Below are 20,256 nucleotides of genomic sequence, written 5' to 3'. Positions count from 1 at the left end.
CAAGAGGGGATTTTTAACCCTGAATAAAAGCTTTCAAATACAATGCAATTTTCTTGTGCTTGATAATATTACTGTAGATTTCATGTTTTTCAGCTGTGTTTAAATAATGAATTTAAATAAATTAAATTATTTCCATCATCCAATCATGTGCAAGCAAAAAATTGTATTTTTGACTTACTGTAAAATCCATTTCTCTGATGTCCATCGACGGACACAGCTTCTGATATTCTTAACCACTGGGTTATACTGCCCACTACAGGAGTAAGACACTAGGCAGAAAATAAATCTGGCTATGCCCATGGGCAGTCCCAGGGGGTATACTCCCTTTCTCTGCTATAGGCACTAGGGATGGGTGCTGTGTCCGTCAATGAACATCAGAGAAATGGATTTTACGATTAGTCCAAAAATTCAATTTTCTCTTTCGTTCATTGACGGACACAGCTCCTGATATTCTTAACCATTGGGACATCCCAAAGCAGTGTTAAACATGAGGGGTAGGAACAGAAAAAAAATTCCCAAGGCTAAACAGTAGCCAACCAGGCAACAAGAGCTCAACAGACCAGCACTTGAGCCAAAAGACACGCCGAAGGACAACTGCCAAAACAGAAAGCCGAGCCACTAGGGGAGCCGCATTCAAAGAGGAATTACAAATAAACTGCAGCCCCTGGACCAGCTGGTCCACCAGCTTAATAAAGGCAGGGGGAGCTGTTCTCCCTCCAGGTTACAGTGTAAGAGCTTAGCCCACTTGGTCTGAGTTTGCGACACCAGGGCAATGGTGAATACCGGCCTCAATGCCGACCCAGCCAAAGTGTACATATTGAGAGCCACAGCCTCCCCCTTCTGCCGGGTCCTTAAAGGCTGGGGACTCTTCAACAGGAATTATGGTTGCCTTGTTTAATCTGGAAACCGGAGGGACCCCTCATAGGGACCCCACAGGGACGCTTTGGTCATCCCCACTCTTTAGTGACAATTCTGTCAAAATAGGTGGGGAAAAGAAACACCTTTGCCGCTATGGATGGCTTGTGAGTACCTAAGGGAACCTGTGCCTCCGTCGCAGCTGCATCTACGTCCTCCATCTTCAGGGTCTCACGCACAGATACAATCAGTGCCTCCACCATTGCCTTTTCGTGCACGGTTGCAGACGTAGAGGAATCATCCTCACTATCAGAGACTTCTGGGCGCGAGGTTGCAGACCCAGCAGGGTGACCCACGTCCGCGGCGGCCGAATCAGATTCAGGATCTGATGAAACAGATGAGGCAGGGGGTGCTTTTTGCTAGCCATTACCCAAAAGCCACCTCCACCCGGGACACAAAGGACTCCAGGACCACCGTCAGTGCATTGATGGATAGTTGGGACCCAGTGGGCCCCTTAGCCTCAGCCACCACAAGGCTTACAGGGACCCAGGAGGGAACCCAGGCCTCAAGGACAGATTCAGGCAGGACAGGGGGCCCTGGCAGGAGCCCCCACCAGGTACAACCACCCCTGCTAGTCGACTGTTCGGTCGCGGGTGGCATACCCCCCCCCCAGCCCCCATCACCAGCTAGCACCCTGCCCCCACCCCAGGGGGTGGACCAGACCACCCAAACAGCCCAAGCATATGTGGAGTGGGGGGTAGGATGAGAGACACTGGAAAGGGGGGTGCCTAATGAGAAGGAGGGGAACCAGGGGTTCGATCATCCCAAGGAGGGGCCCACGTCCACCCCAAAACCCTCCAGGGGGAGAGGGGGGACAGCTACTCACCATACCAGAAACCAGGTGGGCACTGCTCCCTCTCCATCGAAATGGGAGGGCTGTCGGCCAGAAGAAACGTTGCGACTCGGGCTGAGACCGAGTCGTATGCTACCTCGCAAGACGTTAACTCACAGGCCAGCACCCGTCCAGTGGGGCTATGTCGTTGCCAACCTAGCGCGGAGCTGAGGTCTGCGCGTCCTCGATCACCAGACTGGGCAGGCCACTAGATCTAGATTATCCAGCTCGACGCCCAGTCTGGCAGTTGATTGTAGATCTCACAGGAAAAAAAACAGGAGAAAACAATTTCTATTTAAAAAGAAAAAAATGTTTCCAGGACCAAAGATCCCAGCAAGGAACTAGGTTCTTAATCCTGACTAGGCAGAAAAAACTGAGTGCCTATAGCAGAGAGAGGGAGTATACCCCCTGGGACTGCCCATGGGCGTAGCCAGATTTCTTTTCTGCCTAGTGTCCTACTCCTGTAGGGGGCAGTATAACCCAATCCATCAATTTTGTCCATCAATGAACAAAAGAGAAATGCTGTGTTTTTTTTGTTCCTTGCATGTGATTGGGTGTTCTGTGTAGAGTGAAGCTTTATCTTATTTACTAAGCTTTGGAGAAACTGCACTTGCAGAAGTGCACAGTCTATTTGCTTTTAGTAAATCCACCCCGGTGAACTAATCAAGGAGGAAAGAAGCCCGCCACCTACAAAACTGCATCATGCTAGTTTTGGGAGGATAGGAGAAAAAACAAGGAGGGCATGTTTTTTGACACCCTGAAGTTTCAAATAGCAGTAGCACCCAGAGCTCTCCAGGAGAGCCAAGAATTTGCTTCCTGCCCTTGGAAAATGTATCCTTTTACATTAGTGCTTGACAAACCCCAGGCTCCAGGTCGCCATGGCGACTAGAAATTGTGTCCTGGCGTCTGGGCTTGTCAGCACATTCACTGCCGGGTAGTTCAGGCTGTAGCGTTCTGAGAGTGTCTCTCTCTTTTGCAGCCAAGAGCATGCCCTCCCTCTCCCCTCCACACAGATGGTAGAGGAGACAGGGCTGGTCAGCTTCTCCTCCTCCCGCCCTCTCCTCCTGTGTTGTGATCCCAGGTGCACATGAAGCCACCAGGGCCTGTAGGATTGTGGCTTCAGCAGAGAGCACAGGCCGAAATACAGTAGCTACATACAGTGCTTTGCGAAAGTATTCAGCCCCCTTGAACTTTGCGACCTTTTGCCACATTTCAGGCTTCAAACATAAAGATATAAAACTGTAATTTTTTGTGAAGAATCAACAAGTGGGACACAATCATGAAGTGAAACTAAATTTATTGGATATTTCAAACTTTAACAAATAAAAAACTGAAAAATTAGGCGTGCAAAATTATTCATCCCCCCTTAAGTTAATACTTTGTAGCGCCACCTTTTGCTGCGATTACAGCTGTAAGTCACTTGGAGTATGTCTCCATCAGTTTTGAACATCGAGAGACTGAAATTTTTGCCCATTCCTCCTTGCAAAACAGCTCGAGCTCAGTGAGGTTGGATGGAGAGCGTTTGTGAACAGCAGTTTTCAGTTCTTTCCACAGATTCTCGATTGGATTCAGGTCTGGTTTTTGACTTGGTCATTCTAACACCTGGATAGGTTTATTTGTGAACCATTCCATTGTAGATTTTGCTTTATGTTTTGGATCATTGTCTTGTTGGAAGACAAATCTCCCTGTCCCAGTCTCAGGTCTTTTGCAGACTCCATCAGGTTTTCTTCCAGAATTGTCCTGTATTTGGCTCCATCTATCTTCCCATCAATTTTAACCATCTTCCCTGTCCCTGCTGAAGAAAAGCAGGCCCAAACCATGATGCTGCCACCACCATGTTTGACAGTGGGGATGGTGTGTTCAGGGTGATGAGCTGTGTTGCTTTTTTACGCCAAACATAACGTTTTGCATTGTTGCCAAAAAGTTTGATTTTGGTTTCATCTGACCAGAGCACCTTCTTCCACATGTTTGGTGTGTCTACCAGGTGGCTTGTGGCAAACTTTAAAAGACACTTTTTATGGATATCTTTAAGAAATGGCTTTCTTCTTGCCACTCTTCCATAAAGGCTAGATTTGTGCAGTATATGACTGATTGTTGTCCTATGGACAGAGTCTCCCACCTCAGCTGTAGATCTCTGCAGTTCATCCAGAGTGATCATGGGCCTCTTGGCTGCATCTCTGATCAGTCTTCTCCTTGTATGAGCTAAAAAGTTTAGAGGGATGGCCAGGTCTTCGTGGATTTGCAGTGGTCTGATACTCCTTCCATTTCAATATTATCGCTTGCATAGTGCTCCTTGGGATGTTTAAAGCTTGGGAAATCTTTTTGTATCCAAATCCCGGCTTTAAACTTCTCCACAACAGTATCTCCGACCTGCCTGGTGTGTTCCTTGTTCTTCATGATGCTCTCTGCGCTTTAAACGGACCTCTGAGACTATCACAGTGCAGGTGCATTTATACGGAGACTTGATTACACACAGGTGGATTCTATTTATCATCATTAGTCATTTAGGTCAACATTGGATCATTCAGAGATCCTCACTGAACTTCTGGAGAGAGTTTGCTGCACTGAAAGTAAAGGGGCTGAATAATGTTGCACGCCCAATTTTTCCAGTTTTTGGTGGTTTAAGTGAACCTGTACTCTGTACATAGTGGGCAAGGCAACAGGTTCACTTTACAAGAAAAACTGTAAGTAGTCATGTAATGTACTGCAGTAGCCTGTTTTTGAGCAAGGTGTAAATTTATAGACATATAGTGGATGATATACTAAAGGCAAACAGATTGTTCACTTTGCAATAGAAGTTGCACCTTGCAAGAGAATTTTCCCCAGAGCTTAGTGAATGAGGTGAAGCTCTGCTCACTTCCATCATCTAATCATGTAGAAGCAAAAGTGTTTTTACATTTTTTCTTATATTTTATTTTCCTTGCACATGATTGGTAATCTTTGCAAAGTAAAATTTTACCACATTCACTAAGCTCTGGGGCAAATTCCCTTGTAAAGTGCATGGCCTATTTTCCTTTAGAAGTGAACCCCATGTCTTCCAATAATCAGGGTGTCCAGTACAAAACATGTAAGCCACAAAATCACAGTAGTCTGTGAACACAGAGAATTTCTATGACAAATGTTCTTATAAGACCAATCTGTGAGTCTAAAATTGGATTAGCCTGAGAGACAAACATTGTGCTGTTCATCTTTGGTTCTCACAGTCTAAATTTAAGCAATAAATAAATGGCTGCTATTATAGAGAAATACCTCATAGCCTGGATAGGTTCCCGCTGTCAAAATCCTCTGGCGTTTTCCCATATTTGGGACGTTTCCATATTACTGATATTTTTTTATAATAATAATATAATTTATATAATTTTTTTATAATAATAATATCATGAAAAAACATATACATTCACCCTTAATTGAAACCTGTGGCCAGGCTATGGACATTCTCATATTTACATACAGTATTCCTAGAGAGCAGTAAACAATCTTCAAAACAAGATTCACTAACCTTGGTAGTTGCAGGCACAGTGAAGCAGTTCTCCAGAGTTCTCTCAAATTAGATCACAATGCCCCCCTCCCAGAGCACTTGCTCTGTGTCTATATTATAGATTAGAAGACTGGAAGGCTACAAAGTCACTGCTAATAGGCAGTGTTAATTTTCGTTGACTAAATTTTTTTCATCATAATTTTCATCAGCGGCATGTTTCCAATAACAAAATTAAATTAAACTATCTCCGAATTTTCCTCAATCGTCTAAAACTATGCCGAAAATCAATTCCAGTTTTTGGCAGAGAATGAAAATGTGAGCGAGGGGCTTTACTTATGAGGAGGTTCTATAACGGCTAACTCTGTGTCGGTTGTTCAAACCCTAATACCATAAATAATAACATGTTATTAGAATTTTATTTACTCCAGGAGTATATTATGAGTTTGGACATTCTAGAAAAATGCTTAAAAAATGCATTACAATTTAACTAAACCCATTTGATTTTGGTCGGCTAATATGATTTTAAAATGTACTGGAGATTTTATTTGACTAAAATGTACTGCAGATTTAAGTCAACTAAAATATGACTAAAATTAAAACAATTCAGATGACCAAAATACGACTAAAATGGCATTTTAATCAAAAGACTATTACTAAAACTAATCAAAATTTGTCATAAAAATCAACACTGCTGAGAGGGGGAGCGGAGCTGGCTCAGGAAAGTATTTGACTGCTTCTGCTGTTCATTTCGAAGATAACTTGCTCCACAATGCCTGCAGTTACAGAGGTTAGTGAGGACTTAGTGTTAAAGCTAATTTACTACATGCTAAAGAAAAATTCCAGGTTCCAGCTTGGACAAATGTAACTATGCATTCATCATACCTGTGGGATCTCTCTGGAAGCTTGAAATCACTGTAGTAGACACCACTACTCCAATCATCTCCACTAGTTTGTGGGTACTATGCCAAGTGACTGCCCTTCTACATTCTGAACACAGAGGAGGTCGGCTGCTCAGCACAGGCACCATTCAGAGAATACTTTGCATTTTCTCAGTTGAACGAGGCAGAGAGTGTGATGTCACCTCCCTGTTTCTCCAACTCGTCAAATCAAAGAATGCTTTGCATACATTGAAAAAATGCATTGCTGAAAGGGGCTCAATATTGTCTGGAAGTACTATGGAAAAAGTTCAGCGTATATAGTTGACCATGTAAATAAGTGCCAAATGCCATGCCTACTTTGCTACTGAAATCTCCCTTCAATGCTGCAGAAACATCCAATTATGAACCGCTCTTAGCTTGATATAAATGTAAAATGTGACTAGCCCAACATCTTTTCATTTTATACACACCAGAGAATAGAGTGTTTTGCAAAAGTGTTATATATGGCTATTCACAGCAGTGTAACTTTCTCTACAAAGTATACTATTATGCCAAATGTTTGTGAACACATGACCATCACACCTATAGGGGCTTGTTGGGTTTCTCTTCAAAGTCCCAATACTACTGGGACCTTGAAGAAGGGGACATACCTCGAAAGCTTGTCATAAAAAATAGTATGTTAGTGCAAATAAAAAAAGTGTCACGGGCAGTACTCAATATTTTCTTTTAAAAAAAAAAACCCAAAAGGCATTATTATGGAGTCCCTCACTTTTCAGCTAAAACAGTCTTTATTCTTCTGGAAAGGTTTTCCACAATATTTTGGGGTTTGACTATAGTAAGTAGGTACTCCTTTAGCCAAAAGAGCATTAGTGAGGACAGGTACTGATGTTGGATAAGAAGACCCGATTCAAAATTGGCATTTCAACTCATCCCAAAGATTTTTAGCAAAGGTGAGGTTAGGGCGCTTAAGCCCCGTACACACGCACCAATTGTCGGCCGAACGATCGGCCGTCTTTTGTCCAGTGTTGTTGTGTTGGTTGAAATGTGCTCTAGACAGCATACGAATTGTGTCGGCCAACAACAACCAACTGCAGAAGTGATGTCATGTTCTGGTCTACTTTTCGTGTTTTTTCTTCTCTGAGCATGCCCAGTCTTGCTCATCTGATGTATGTCGGCCGAAATCTGTACTGACTGACGAACAACCGTTCTGTTGTTGGCCAACAAAAAATTTATAGCATGCAGACCTGATTTTGTTCGGCCGAAAAGTCGCAGTCGGTTGTCGGAAGCATCATACTAACAAGCCGACAATCGGCCGATCGGACGTTGGCCGAACATTTACGGCCGACAATCGGTACGTGTGTACGGGGCTTTAACAGGGAACCTAGGTTCCTCCAAACCAAATTCATCAAATCTTTGTCTTTATGGACCTGGCACACAGGGGAAAGGTATATTGGTTATGTTGGAACAACTAATGGTCTTCCCCAAACTATTCCCGCAAGGTTGGGTGTGCACAGTACCCTTTATTGGAAACTTAAGAGGTGGCCACATACTTTTGGCCAGACAGCGTAGTGCAGTATAAATTAGATTGAATATTTTTGCATACTAAAAAATGTATGTATCTGGCTAAATTTCAAAGCAGGGCTTTGATGCATCCATTAGCTTCATTCTCCGTCAACAAGGATTGAAGTTTAGTCAGCATATATTACTAATTTATTATGCTATTGGTTATATATAAATTCATCTTACCTGATTATCTAAATTAACATTCATTTTGTTTGACATTACTTTCACTTTAAGTACACAAAACTCTCGGTCCTTTTGAATCTTGCAGAAACCTGGTACTTCTGGAATATTAAAGGGAAAATTGTTCAAATTTAGATGAAATCTGAGGCAAGTCAACGGTCTTATATCAGCTCTAGGTATTAGATTGAAGGGCAGGAAAGGTCAGAAAGGTCGGATAGATCTCATCAAGCAGCCTGTATGTGAATGTATAGCATGCCTGATCAGCCATTATTTTGATTTCATCTTAGACACAGTTTACAGGTTTTAGAGGCTTAAACCCAGTGAAACATTTCCCTTTCGTCAAAGAACAGGGATGAATTCATGGACGCTCATACAGAGACTGGCGAAAGGCGCTGTGTATAAGATATTGAACAATCCTAGCAGTAGCAAAGTATTTGCTATCAACCCTACAGAAGCACTACATTCATTCTAGAGATACACGCAATTTACAAAAATACTATAGCAAAAAATACTGTATTCTGTTGACTATATAAGGCTAATAAATATGGTTTTAGTCAGTATATTCATTTTTTTTTTATTTCAGATGCCTTTTTTTATTTTTATTTTCTGCGTCTATATACAGGACAAGTTGACCAGCAAAAGTAACAGTTACAGCAGGGACAAACCATATAAGGCCTCTTTCACACTGGCATCCGTATGTCCGTATATCATCCCATCCGTTTGCGGGTGATATACGGACATAATGCATGTCAATGGGATTGCGGATGTCAGCGGATGACCATCCGCTGACATCCGATTTGCGTCCTTTCAGTTCTGTTCCGTTTTTTGGAACGGAACAGAACCCTATTTTTCTTCCGTTTAAAAAACGGAAAGGACGCAAAATCGAATGTCAGCTGTGTCATCCACTGACATCCGCAATCCCATAGACATACATTATGTCCATATATCATCCGCAAACGGATGGGATGATATGCGGACATACGGACTGGATGACACAAGTGTCATCCGTGTCCGTAAAAAAAAAAAAAAGTGCCGCAGCGGACGAAATAAACTGAGCGGCCGTGTGAAAGAAGCCTTACACTGCTGAGGGTGCCCTAGAAAGTGGGGTACACTGACCTTGGTAAGACTTCTCACAGATGTGCTTTGACCTGTGGCAAATCATCGAACCTGCTGTCTCAAAGACAGAGTCAAGTGGTTGAGAGAAGACGTGAAGGAAAAACCTCTTTTTCATTTTGGATAGAGAAAGGGAGGGTTATAACCTCTGTCAAGTATTTTTTTTTTGCCATCTGTGGCCCATTGGGGAGATTCCTTTCACTCCTTGTCACACAGCCAAAACAGAAAGTGGGAGGAAATCATCAGGGTCACCAGAAATAATATCTCCATCGCAAAAATCCCCCTCCATTCCTGTTCTGATGGCTAATCAAAATTTGGGATTTTTTTCCCCTTTCACTCTCGGTGATAATGGTCAATGGGACAAAGAGCAAGTGAACCTCCCCTAACAGGGACACAGGGGTTGAGTGCAAAATCTGGTGCAGCTCTGCATGGTAGCCAATCGGCTTCTAAATTCAGCTTCTTCAATTAAGCTTTGACAATGAAACCTGGAAGCGGATTGTTTTCTCTGCAGAGCTGCACCAGATTTTGCACTCTCTAGTTTTAGTAAATAAACCCCACAGACAGATGTTCTAATCCCTCTCCACTCTATATAAAACAAAAAAGTTTTGTCTTTATTTTAAAGCTTTTTTTTTCTAAAGAAAAAAATATGCTACTGTAACAATTTAAAAAAGTGTTAGACCGCATTCACATTGATCCGACTTGGACCGCGACTTGTCAGGCTGACAAGTCGCGGTCCGTCAAGATCCCATTGTGTAGCACAGGAGCCGTTCTAATAGGAGCGACACAAGTTGCTCCGACTTACAAAAAGGGTCCTGTACTACTTCGGGGCGACCTGGAGGCGACTTGCATAGACATTCATTTTATGAAGTCCACGCAAGTCACGCCGAAGTCGCGCTGCATGCGACTTCACAGGTCGCCCCCTAAGTCGGAGCGACGTAGTGTGAACCGGCACTTAGTGGAATTTTGCTTTAATCTTGTTTATCGCTTAAGCTGGCCATAGATGGTTCCTTATTTATTTTTGAGTAAGCCAGCGGGCTGAATGCAAAAAAACAAACAAACAGATTCTTCCATCCACATAAATGAGGAGACTGAGGAATCCCTCTGCTGGGACACTATACTCTGATAGTGGGACTCTCCGCTGTCAGAATACACGGATCAGTGGCTGCAGCCGCTAATCAACAAAAGTCTCCCAGCTTATTCGTTTGACAGAAGTTGATTTAACGCTTGACTCCTATTGAATTAGAAGGGCCACACATGGATTGATATTTGGCCAGTTCTTGCTGTACTGGATACATTTTAATCCATCTTTGGCCAGCTTTAAGTCTATTTAAAATTATATGTAAATCAATGCCTTTTCTGTTTTCAGGGTTACAACGCTACTCTGAAATTTCACTGCAGAACTAACAGAGTTACCCTGATAAAGGAATTGAAAAACTAACAGATCTACTGTCAGGATCAACAGATAATACAACAAATGTTACCACAGGGTGGACTCCTGTGGTAAAGCCAGTGACAGATTGCATCATACAGTATCTCACAAAAGTGAGTACACCCCTCACATTTTTGTAAATATTTTATTATATCTTTTCATGTGACAATACTGAAGAAATTACACTTTGCTACAATATAAAGTAGTGAGTGTACAGCTTGTATAACAGTGTAAAATTAGCTGTCCCTTCAAAATGACTCAACACAGCCATTAATGTCTAAACCGCTGGCAACAAAAGTGAAAATGTCCAAATTGGGCCCAATCAGCCATTTTCCCTCCTCAGTTGTCATGTGACCCATTAGTGTTACAAGGTCTCAGGTGTAAATTGGGAGCAGGTGTGTTAAATTTGGTGTTATCACTCTCTCATATTGGTCACTGGAAGTTCAACATTGCACCTCATGGCAAAAACTCTCTGAGGATCTGAAAAAAAGAATTGTTGCTCTACTTAAAGATGGCCTAGGCTATAAGAAGATTGCAAAGACCCTGAAACTGAGCCACAGCACGGTGGCCAAGACCATACAGCGGTTTAACAGGACAGGTTCCACTCAGAGCAGGCCTTGCAATGGTCGACCAAAGAAGTTGAGTGCATGTGCTCAGCATCATATCCAGAGGTTGTCTTTGGGAAACAGACGTATGTATGCTGCCAGCAGTGCTGCAGAGGTTGAAGGAGTGGGGGTTCAGCCTGTCAATGCTCAGACCATACACAGCATCAAATTGGTCTGCATGGCTGTCATCCCAGAAGGAAGCCTCTTCTAAAAATGATGCACAAGAAAGCCCGCAAACAGTTTGCTGAAGACAAGCAGACTAAGGACATGGATTACTGGAACCATGTCCTGTGGTCTGATATGACCAAGATAAACTTATTTGGTTCAGATGGTGTCAAGCGTGTGTGGCGGCAACCAGGTAAGGAGTACAAAGACAAGTGTGTCTTGCCTACATTCAAGCATGGTGGTGGGAGTGTCATGGTCTGGGGCTGCATGAGTGTTGCCGGCACTGGGGAGCTACAGTTCATTAGGGAACCATGAATGCCAACATGTACTGTGACATAGCATTAAGCAGAGCATGATCTCCTCCCTTCAGAGACTTGGCTACAGGGCAGTATTCCAATATGATAATGACCCCAAACACAACTCCAAGAGGACCACTGCCTTGCTAAAGAAGCTGAGGGTAAAGGTGATGGACTGGCCAAGCAGGTCTTCAGACCTAAACCCTATTGAGCATTCGTGGGGAATCCTTAAACGGAAGGTGGAGGAGAGCAAGGTCTCTAACATCCACAAGCTCTGTGAAGTGGCCATGGAGGAGTGGAAGAAGACTACAATGGCAACCTGTGAAGCTCTAGTGAACTCCATGCCCAAGAGGGTTAAGGCAGTGTTGAAAAAAATGGTGGCCACACAAAATATTGACATTTTGGGCCCAATTTGGACATTTTAACTTAGGGGTGTACTCACTTTTGTTGCCAGCCGTTTTGACATTAATGGCTGTGTGTTGAGTTATTCTGAGGGGACAGCAATTTACACTGTTATACAAGCTGTACACTCACTACTTCACATTGTAGCAGAGTGTCATTTCTTCAGTGTTGACACATGAAAATATATAATAAAATATTTACAAAAATGTGAGGGGTCTACTCACTTTTGTGAGCTACTGCAAATGCTATTATTATTATTTTTTCTATTTTGCCTATAGTTACATTTGAATTAAAAGATGCTACACTTAGTTACCTATGTTATGCTTGTGACTCAGCAAGCACAAAATCTCTGGATGGAGGATTACAAATATATATCTAGAAAAAAAAGACAAAATGGACTGGTAAAAAATATATTCACAAACAATGGTGCCGTCTCAATAATAATCTATAAAATCTATGGGCATGAAGTTTAAACCAAATACAAAACAAAAAATGTCTTGGCAATAAAAAGTGTACCAAAGTTTTCTTAAATCAGGTTTACTTTAAAGTGCTACTAAACCCAGGAGCCTGCGTTCACTATATCTGGTCTCCCATAGTACACAGGGAAATGCAATCATTTTAGTAATTATAAACTGCTAAATACCTTTTCTTATCAGCAGTATATAGCAGTCTTGTGAATTCTATCAGTGCCTGGTTAAAGCTTGTAGGCGTTTTCATACTGCACTGGCTGTCCGATCAGGATGCAGGACCCCTGACCCTCTGTCTGGACAGTGTTGATCGGCCCTGTTCTGATCACATGCATCCTAAGAAAAAAAAACTCTCTAGCAATACACACCAAACTAAGCATTTGCAGCCTGACACCAGTAACTCCATCTTATCCGGACATGTTTTGGATACAATGCAAGAAGAGGAGGATCTGTGCATACAGGATCAAACAGCCTTTTTACACAATGCAGAGGATTAACCCCTTAGGTTGCACAGCGAGTATAACAAGCATTCTTTACTGCATATACAGACTGATTTTATTGTTTAGTAACATTTTAATTCATATTTTGTAAAGTAATATTCACTGATAGTAGAAGTCCAAATGACACAGGATCTGTGATTCCATAAAGGAAGTTGTGCAGTAACCCGCAGTGACCCTACAGCAGGATATGCCTAAGTGCCGAAATGTAAATTTGTCATGCATTAATGTACAATAATTTACAACATTTTACTGACCCAAATTCTGTAGTGGGTCACAAAGGCTATGTATTACATTTGTTAGTATAATTGTGGGAGACTCATTTAGCAAATCATTTAGAATTTTCAACTGTGCAATAAAATACTTTGTCTGGCCCAACATTTCTATACATCTGTGCAATTGCCATTGGAAACCACGCTGCCTGGCTATTTAAAGAGGTTCTCCTGCAAAACAGACTCTTTCTACATATTTAAAGAGAGTGTCAGTTCAGTTACTACAGATGACGCTGTGTCTTACAGCGAAACACGTCTAGCGATTGGTCGAGCGAGTACCACGTGACCTCCGGCCGGGGGACTGTTTGCTGCGGGAGCAGCAAGCCGCCGAGCCGCTCTGTACATTTCTGCATGTGTTTTTAAGATGTTTGTGAGTATAAACCCCATTGATTTTCTTGAATAAATGCTTTTTAAAAACGATCTTCACTATGATCGGCTTTTTCTTATGAGGAAATCGGGGATGGATCTTTATTCTACAGCAAGTTACCGTATTGGAAGTGGAGAAGTTTTAGCACAAAAGCACCTACAAGCCTGAAAATAGCTTCTTGGCGGTGAGTAGATAACTAAAGGGGGAGACCCCGAATAGAGCACAGATTCCACATTCAAGCACCTGTATGATTACAAATGAAAGGATTCACCACATCGCAATGATGTATTAATGGACATTTCCTTTATTATTTATTATCTTCATTAAGTTAACAGCACTCTATGAATTTTCTTTGAAGTTTGTGATTTGATTTTTATATATTTATATAATTTTAAGCAGCGCTGCAATCACTGTTTTACATTTATTACAAGAGCATTAGCACTTTTTCACTGCAGCTAGCAGCTTTATAAAATCAGTACACTGATTAGAACATTTTTGGCACATTAGCACTTTATCCACAAGCGCAGGGTACCCACAGTTTCATAAGTTCAGTTACTGATGAGACTTTTTGCACCTTCCCCAACAACCAGTCTGTGTCAGAACTACCCAGATCAGTGTTGGCCTCTGCCAAGAACAAAGAAAACATTCAAAAAATGCACTCGCTCCCACGTCCAGTTGGATTGTTCCGGCGGATCCATCAAAAGTTCTCCTCCCTCCCTGCCCAAAACCTTCTAGGACACGTCACATGTGAGACCATTCACAAAGTGCAGTGCGGCTCATGCACACGCAATGGGAAGCCAGCTGTGAAGCTGCAAGGCTGTCCACAGTTAAAATGCAGTATAGAACCGGCACAGGTGAGGGCGGTGCTGGATAATGGGACAAGTGAGTCTGTTTATTAAATGTCAGCAGCCACAATTTTTGCAGAATTGATTGAAACTATCTTTGACCACTTACTGACCACCTAACGACTATTTACATTGGTCGTTTAAAGTTAAATACTGTGGTTATGGCAGCAGATAGCTGCCGGAAACCCCGGTATTATTTAAAAGGCGGGCGGTCAGCTTTCAGGTAAGGGTGGTCCCAGTGGAGGATTCACCACGGTGGAAGAGGTAACCCCCGCCCCCCCCCGTCTCGGCCGTTTTCCCCGCTTACCGGACCCGTCGGCAGCTGAGAAAACAATCTGGTCCCCGATCCTCTGAGACAGGAAGTCGAGTGAGGGCAAGATGACCCTCACTTGACTCTATGGTCTTGGAGGACCAGAGTGACGTCAAACGTTGTTGCCTAGCAACCGGTTTAAAGGGTCGATTTTTTTTCCAATGTTTTTTTTTTTTTTTTTCCTTTTTTAGTGTAGTTGTGAGGTCTGAGGTCTTTTTTGACCCCAGATCTCACAATAAAGAGGACCTGTCATGCCTATTTCTATTACAAGGGATGTTTACATTTTTTAAAAACTGTGTAAAAATAAAAAATAATAAATAAAATAAATAGGATAAAAAAATTAAAGCGCCCTGTCCCCGTTAGCTCGCGCGCAGAAGCGAACGCATACGGAAGTCCTGCCCACATATGTAAACAGTGTTCAAACCACACGTGAGGTATCGCTGCTATCGTTAGAGCGAGAGCAATAATTCTAGCCCTAGACCTCCTCTGTAACTCTAAGCTGGTAACCTGTAAAATTTTCTAAATGTCGCCTATGGGATTTTTAAGTACCAAAGTTTTTCGCCATTCCGCGAGTGTGTGCAGTTTTGAAGCATGACATGTTGGGTATCTATTTACTCGGCGTAACATTATCTTTCACATTATGGAAAAAAATTTAGCTAACTTTACGATTTCTTATTTTAATTAAAAAAAGTGAATTTTTTCCAAAAACAATTGCATTTGGAAGACCACAAATAAGGTGTGATAAAAAAAATATTGCAACGATCTCCATTTTATTCTCTAGGGTCTCTGCTAAAAAGAATATATATATATATATATATATATATATATATATATATATATATAATGTTTGGGGGTTCTAAGTACCGTAGTTTTCTAGCAAAAAAAAACGATTTTAGCTTGTAAACACCAAGTGTCAAAAATAGGCCCGGTCTTAAAGTGGTTAAGGAGCCGAGGGCCGTAAATAACCAAACAGTCACACTCTAAAATTAATTGCCAGAAGTCTCAAGGACGACTTTATTTTAATGTTGTTGTCCTTCAAAAAGATAACTCCACTTTTGTGGGAAAAAATAAAGTGAATTACAAAAAAAAAAAAAAAAACACAACAATATAGCCTGTATGTAAAAAAAGAATTGGTGCGCTAAACTTACAATTCCACAAAAAACAATACATACAAAAGTAAATTATTTGTGAAAAATTCAAAAGAAAAAGTCCATTCTCTTGTGACAACGTGCAAATGAATAAACTTTGAAGTGACTTGAAACAAATTGTGAATCCTGTAACTTGATTGGATATATGTGACCACCACGTGAAACGATCCCCACCACCGACAGGCTATTCTTCTTACCAGAAAGACAGGTTTATATGTGAGTTGAACATATTAAACGACCACTCACTCCCCATGCAGCTTCACCCGAAGTGTGTGTATAAGCCGCTTACCAGATAACAATATGGTTTGAACATGGGAATATAATCTCCTCTCCTCAGAATAGGCTGTCTGTTGGTATGACGATCCCAATACAGAGTATAGTGTCTCCTTGTGGCTCCGCAACGAATATGTAAAGAATGCAAGAGGACCAATAGTGCATTACCCCCGATTTATTAAAGAATAAAAGCAATTGCACTTACATGTCTCTTTAGTATCACAGGCATATACGTTGAATAGATACAGGAACGCTCCCGTGTCTGACTGCAGTAACAGACAACCGGGATGACGCGAGTGGGGCGTGCCGCGCCGTCACTCGCGTCATCCTCGCGTCAAAACTGACAGGCGGACCTGTTCAGACAGCCCGTGTGAAAGGGGCCTTCGGCTGTGGCACGGTGATGAAAAAAAAAAGATTATATATATCATTTTTTTTTAAAATAAGAATTGAAGAAAAAAAAAACATTTTTTATTTTTTTAATAATTAAAAAAAAAGAAAAAATTATTATTTATTTTTTTTAAATGTAAAAAAAAAATTAAGAATAACCCTACTCCCTGTCCACTTAAGCAAAGGTAACTGGACAGAGAGATGAAGCCTGCAAAAACTTCCCTGTTTGGAAGGAGATGGAAAGGCATTGAGTACAGGCATTACTCCCGGCCACCACAAGAGGGCGCCAGTTCCCCAGCCTCTCTCATCTCACAGAAGGCCGAAAATCCGGGGCCTCAATTTTTGGACGGCGCGGAAGTCCGTGCACTCGGGGAAGGAGGTGGGGGCACAAAAGGGACAGGACACCTCCTGCAGGGCACCCCAGGCGCCAGGTCGCTAATTCTAGTCGCAAATGCGACCTGGCGCCCGGGGATTGTAGAGCCCTGGTTTAGGCTAGAACTGAAAGCAAAAATTGTTTCAAGAAATTGCAGGCCTTACTCCAAAATCAATATGAAGTTCCTATCTGGGTAACAGTCGCTGTGGTGGTGGCACGACAATAATATGGCAGCGATCCTGGCCTTCTTGGTGCCATCACAGCACACAAAATGAAATTGTCTGAGTGACCTCAGTTCCTCTCCACCTCTACCCATACAGACTGATTGACAGCCTAGCTTTCTCTTTAGTTTCAATGGTTTCTTTAATTAAGTATGTCTTTATTTTGATGCCTTTACTTCCACTTTAATAACTGTTTAAATAAAATACTAACCACAAAGGGAGCACATTTTTTGAAATGTGTCCTAATGAATAAGCTCCTGTGAGGAGTGAAACGCGTTCACACGTTCTTGAAACCTGACAGACTCTGCCTCGTTTGGCTTTATTAAATCAGAAATTGGCAAGTGTCTCTCCCTTTTTTGTTTTGAAGTATACAAAAGTTTTGTATAAAGTCCCCAGGAAGACGTCATCTATGACGAAACCCGTCGGGAAGGCGTGCTGACGTCACCACGTGATACCCGGAAGTCGGGCGGTGGTGTTTTGTAGATCCTGCCGATACAAGCACTGTTCTTTTACTTACATGTGAGTGTTTTACCATTTATAATAAATGTGCATCCATACATACTTCACTGTGGTGGCTATTATTCTTTCATGACCACTGTTGGTCTGCGGATTGCCCGGGTCTATATGCTGCGGTGTCTGTCCTCTTGCTGGTCTGAGTGGAGTTGCCAAGGGTCCTGGTTTGAGCTGGTTGGATATACTCTCATGAGTGCTATATGCCTGATTATAGCCATCATCTGGTAAGCGCATTAGCGTGATCTAATTCCCAGCACAGTGGAAAGAATAACATTCAGTGGTGGAGGATTCTGTCCCTGAACACTATTTATTCACTTTTGGACTCTTTATTTATTTTATTTATTAATTCCTTTATGGACTTTTTGTGTTTTGCTGTATTTGTTGCATTGACCCAGAGTCACTCCTATTGATTTGTTGAATGCACTATTTCTGATTAGTCACTAATTTTAGATTAGTCACCAATTTGAGTTTATTGCTATGTCTTAGAGATAATTTCCACTTGATTGTTTTATAACATATATCATTTAGCGCAGCTTTACCCCCATTTAAAAGTTTTGATGTGCAGAAGCTCACAGTTGTGGAGAGCCAGCTACTGGACTTACTAGGTGAGAGAGAAAAGTGCAGCCTGTAGTTGAGTATTGTCTAATCATTGTATATTTGCAATGAGTTGTCTAACTCATAGACTTGCATTATGAGAAGGATCAGTAAAGTGCAATCAGCACAGAAAATGAGTATATGCCATTAGTAAATATGGTTGCCCCCATGTACATCCCATAAGTAAATTACATTAAAACCACAAAGCATGGCCATATAATCTGCCCACTGCTGTGCGATTTCAATCAGTTGTTGGTGATCCAGATGGGAAACTAGTCTTTCAGTTCCCAATCAGGCTCAACCCACCCAACATGAGCTGTGGCCGTGAAGACTAGTTCCCCATCAGATCCACATCCCTTGTGCCCCAGCTCCTTTCTTTAAGACAGCACAGACATGCCCCACTATTGTGTGAGGTCAGGCAACCAGCTGACAGCCCGCAACTATCAGACTTTCACATGACCTCTGATCTTCTGTTTGCACTAGGATAAATCTTTGCAAGGAATATGTAAATTGTTCTCACCCTAAGAACGGTAGGGAAAAGTGTCATGCAGAGGTGTTTGACAGAAAAAAGGTCTCGCTAGTTCAGGGTCTCCATGGCAACGGTTCAAGTGAAGGAAAACCACCATGTTTCACAGCAATATAAAGGTAAAATCTGAAGTGCAATTATAATGTCTTTTGGAATGGAACATTTTATTTTCCAAAGGTGCCCGTAGACACTAGATGACAGTCTTCTGATCTGACTGAGATTAGCCAGGGGAAAAGTGTTGGGAGGTGTGGGGAAATCTTGTCAAATGCTATTGATGATAAGTCAGTGATGGGCATATCTACAGTGTGCTTCACTCATCTTCCATAGATTAAACACAAATTATATCACAAGATCACTCTTTGCACTCTTAGACCTGGTAGCCAAAATACATGCCCAATTGTGCTACCTCATTCTAATATTTATGGAGGCTTTAAAGTGGTTGTAAAACCCTTATATATACCCCAGTAAAGTGACTAGCCTTAGAGGATACACAGAGATGAAACAAATCATCCTACAGAAGTTTTACCCGTTTATCTGAACTCTTCTTTTCTCTACAGCCATTCAAAGTACAGAACGTATATAGCGTGTCTAAAATTTTAGAAAGCAGGGGGCGGGGAGCTGAAGTTACACTCTGTAGGGATGATTGATTGAAAGGAAGGGACACACCCACAGGAACAAAGCAGAAGCTGTCAACCACAGACTGTGTGCTGGAGCTCCCTTCCTTTTCAACTTTTTACCCCTTGGTGTCAGAGAAACTTGTCAGAACTGACTTATACAGACAGCAGAGGAACAAGGCAGCAGTCAGAAATGACGCTTAGTGCTCTGGAGAGAGCCAAGTACACACTAGAGGCATTAGCTTTGTTCATATTTCAGAGGTTTACAGCCACTTTAAAGCTGAAATCCAGGGAAATTGCTAGGGGCGAAAAACCTAGGGACTGGCTGTACATGAGTTAAACACCTAGTGGGCATGTAGGCTTATAAGGGAGCAGTTTTATCTGCCAAAAGGTATTGTATTTCTGTCCATCCAGGTCTGAGATATACATGCTTTGCCACACAAAACTGCCCGCTTTGCAGGGCAGGAGACATGTTTTTCTCTGCTGTATTTAAAGCTGGTATCTGGGGAAAAAGAATTGATACATTAAGACCTCGTTCACACCATGGGGCAGAGAGACATCAGTTTTTCTGCATGCATTCAGCAAGGGCACCAAAAAACAATTGGTCGCTATGTGCCCTGTTCACACCACAACACTGGTATCACGTGCAGGTTTTTTCTGCGCAGGAATCTGCAATGTGTATGCAGTGTTTTCTTCATGGGGAAAAAACTGACATGACATCAACATTGGTGTGAACAGGGCACATAACTGATGCACATGAAAACGGATGTCAAAGTGCATAAAAACTCATGTCAAACTGTTCTCTCTGCAAGCGAAATCTGTGCGGTTTTCCTATCAGGTCCCAGCAGTTTTAATGCACATATGGTGTGAATGAGCTCCTAACTCTTTTACTGCCAGGTCTGTACAGTGTACAGACCTACAGCACTGCTTGCAGTTGGCCAGGTTCGTACGCCGTACAAACCTAATTTCTCCCCCTGCTTTAAGCTTTAGTCA

The 20,256-nt window shown here is 42.1% G+C and overlaps 1 protein-coding gene across 2 annotated transcripts in view; it reads right to left on the bottom strand.

Annotated features, from left to right (window-relative positions):
• Positions 1-20,256, bottom strand: part of DTX3 (deltex E3 ubiquitin ligase 3) — a 145,160-nt gene that overhangs the window by 86,248 nt on the left and 38,656 nt on the right. Inside the window, exon 3 of one of the 2 annotated variants that reach the window (XM_082248531.1) lies at positions 7,850-7,947. The exons of the other annotated variant lie outside the window; for it this stretch is intronic. The gene's annotated coding sequence lies outside the window, so the exon portion shown is untranslated. The remainder of the gene's footprint in view (positions 1-7,849; positions 7,948-20,256) is intronic. 2 annotated transcript variants of the gene reach the window in all.

Source organism: Pelophylax lessonae, assembly GCF_965119305.1.
Source record: "Pelophylax lessonae genome assembly, chromosome: 2".
NCBI lineage: Eukaryota > Metazoa > Chordata > Amphibia > Anura > Ranidae > Pelophylax > Pelophylax lessonae.
The sequence above is the reverse complement of the archived record's forward strand: the minus strand, read 5'-3'. Positions and strand labels throughout refer to the sequence as shown.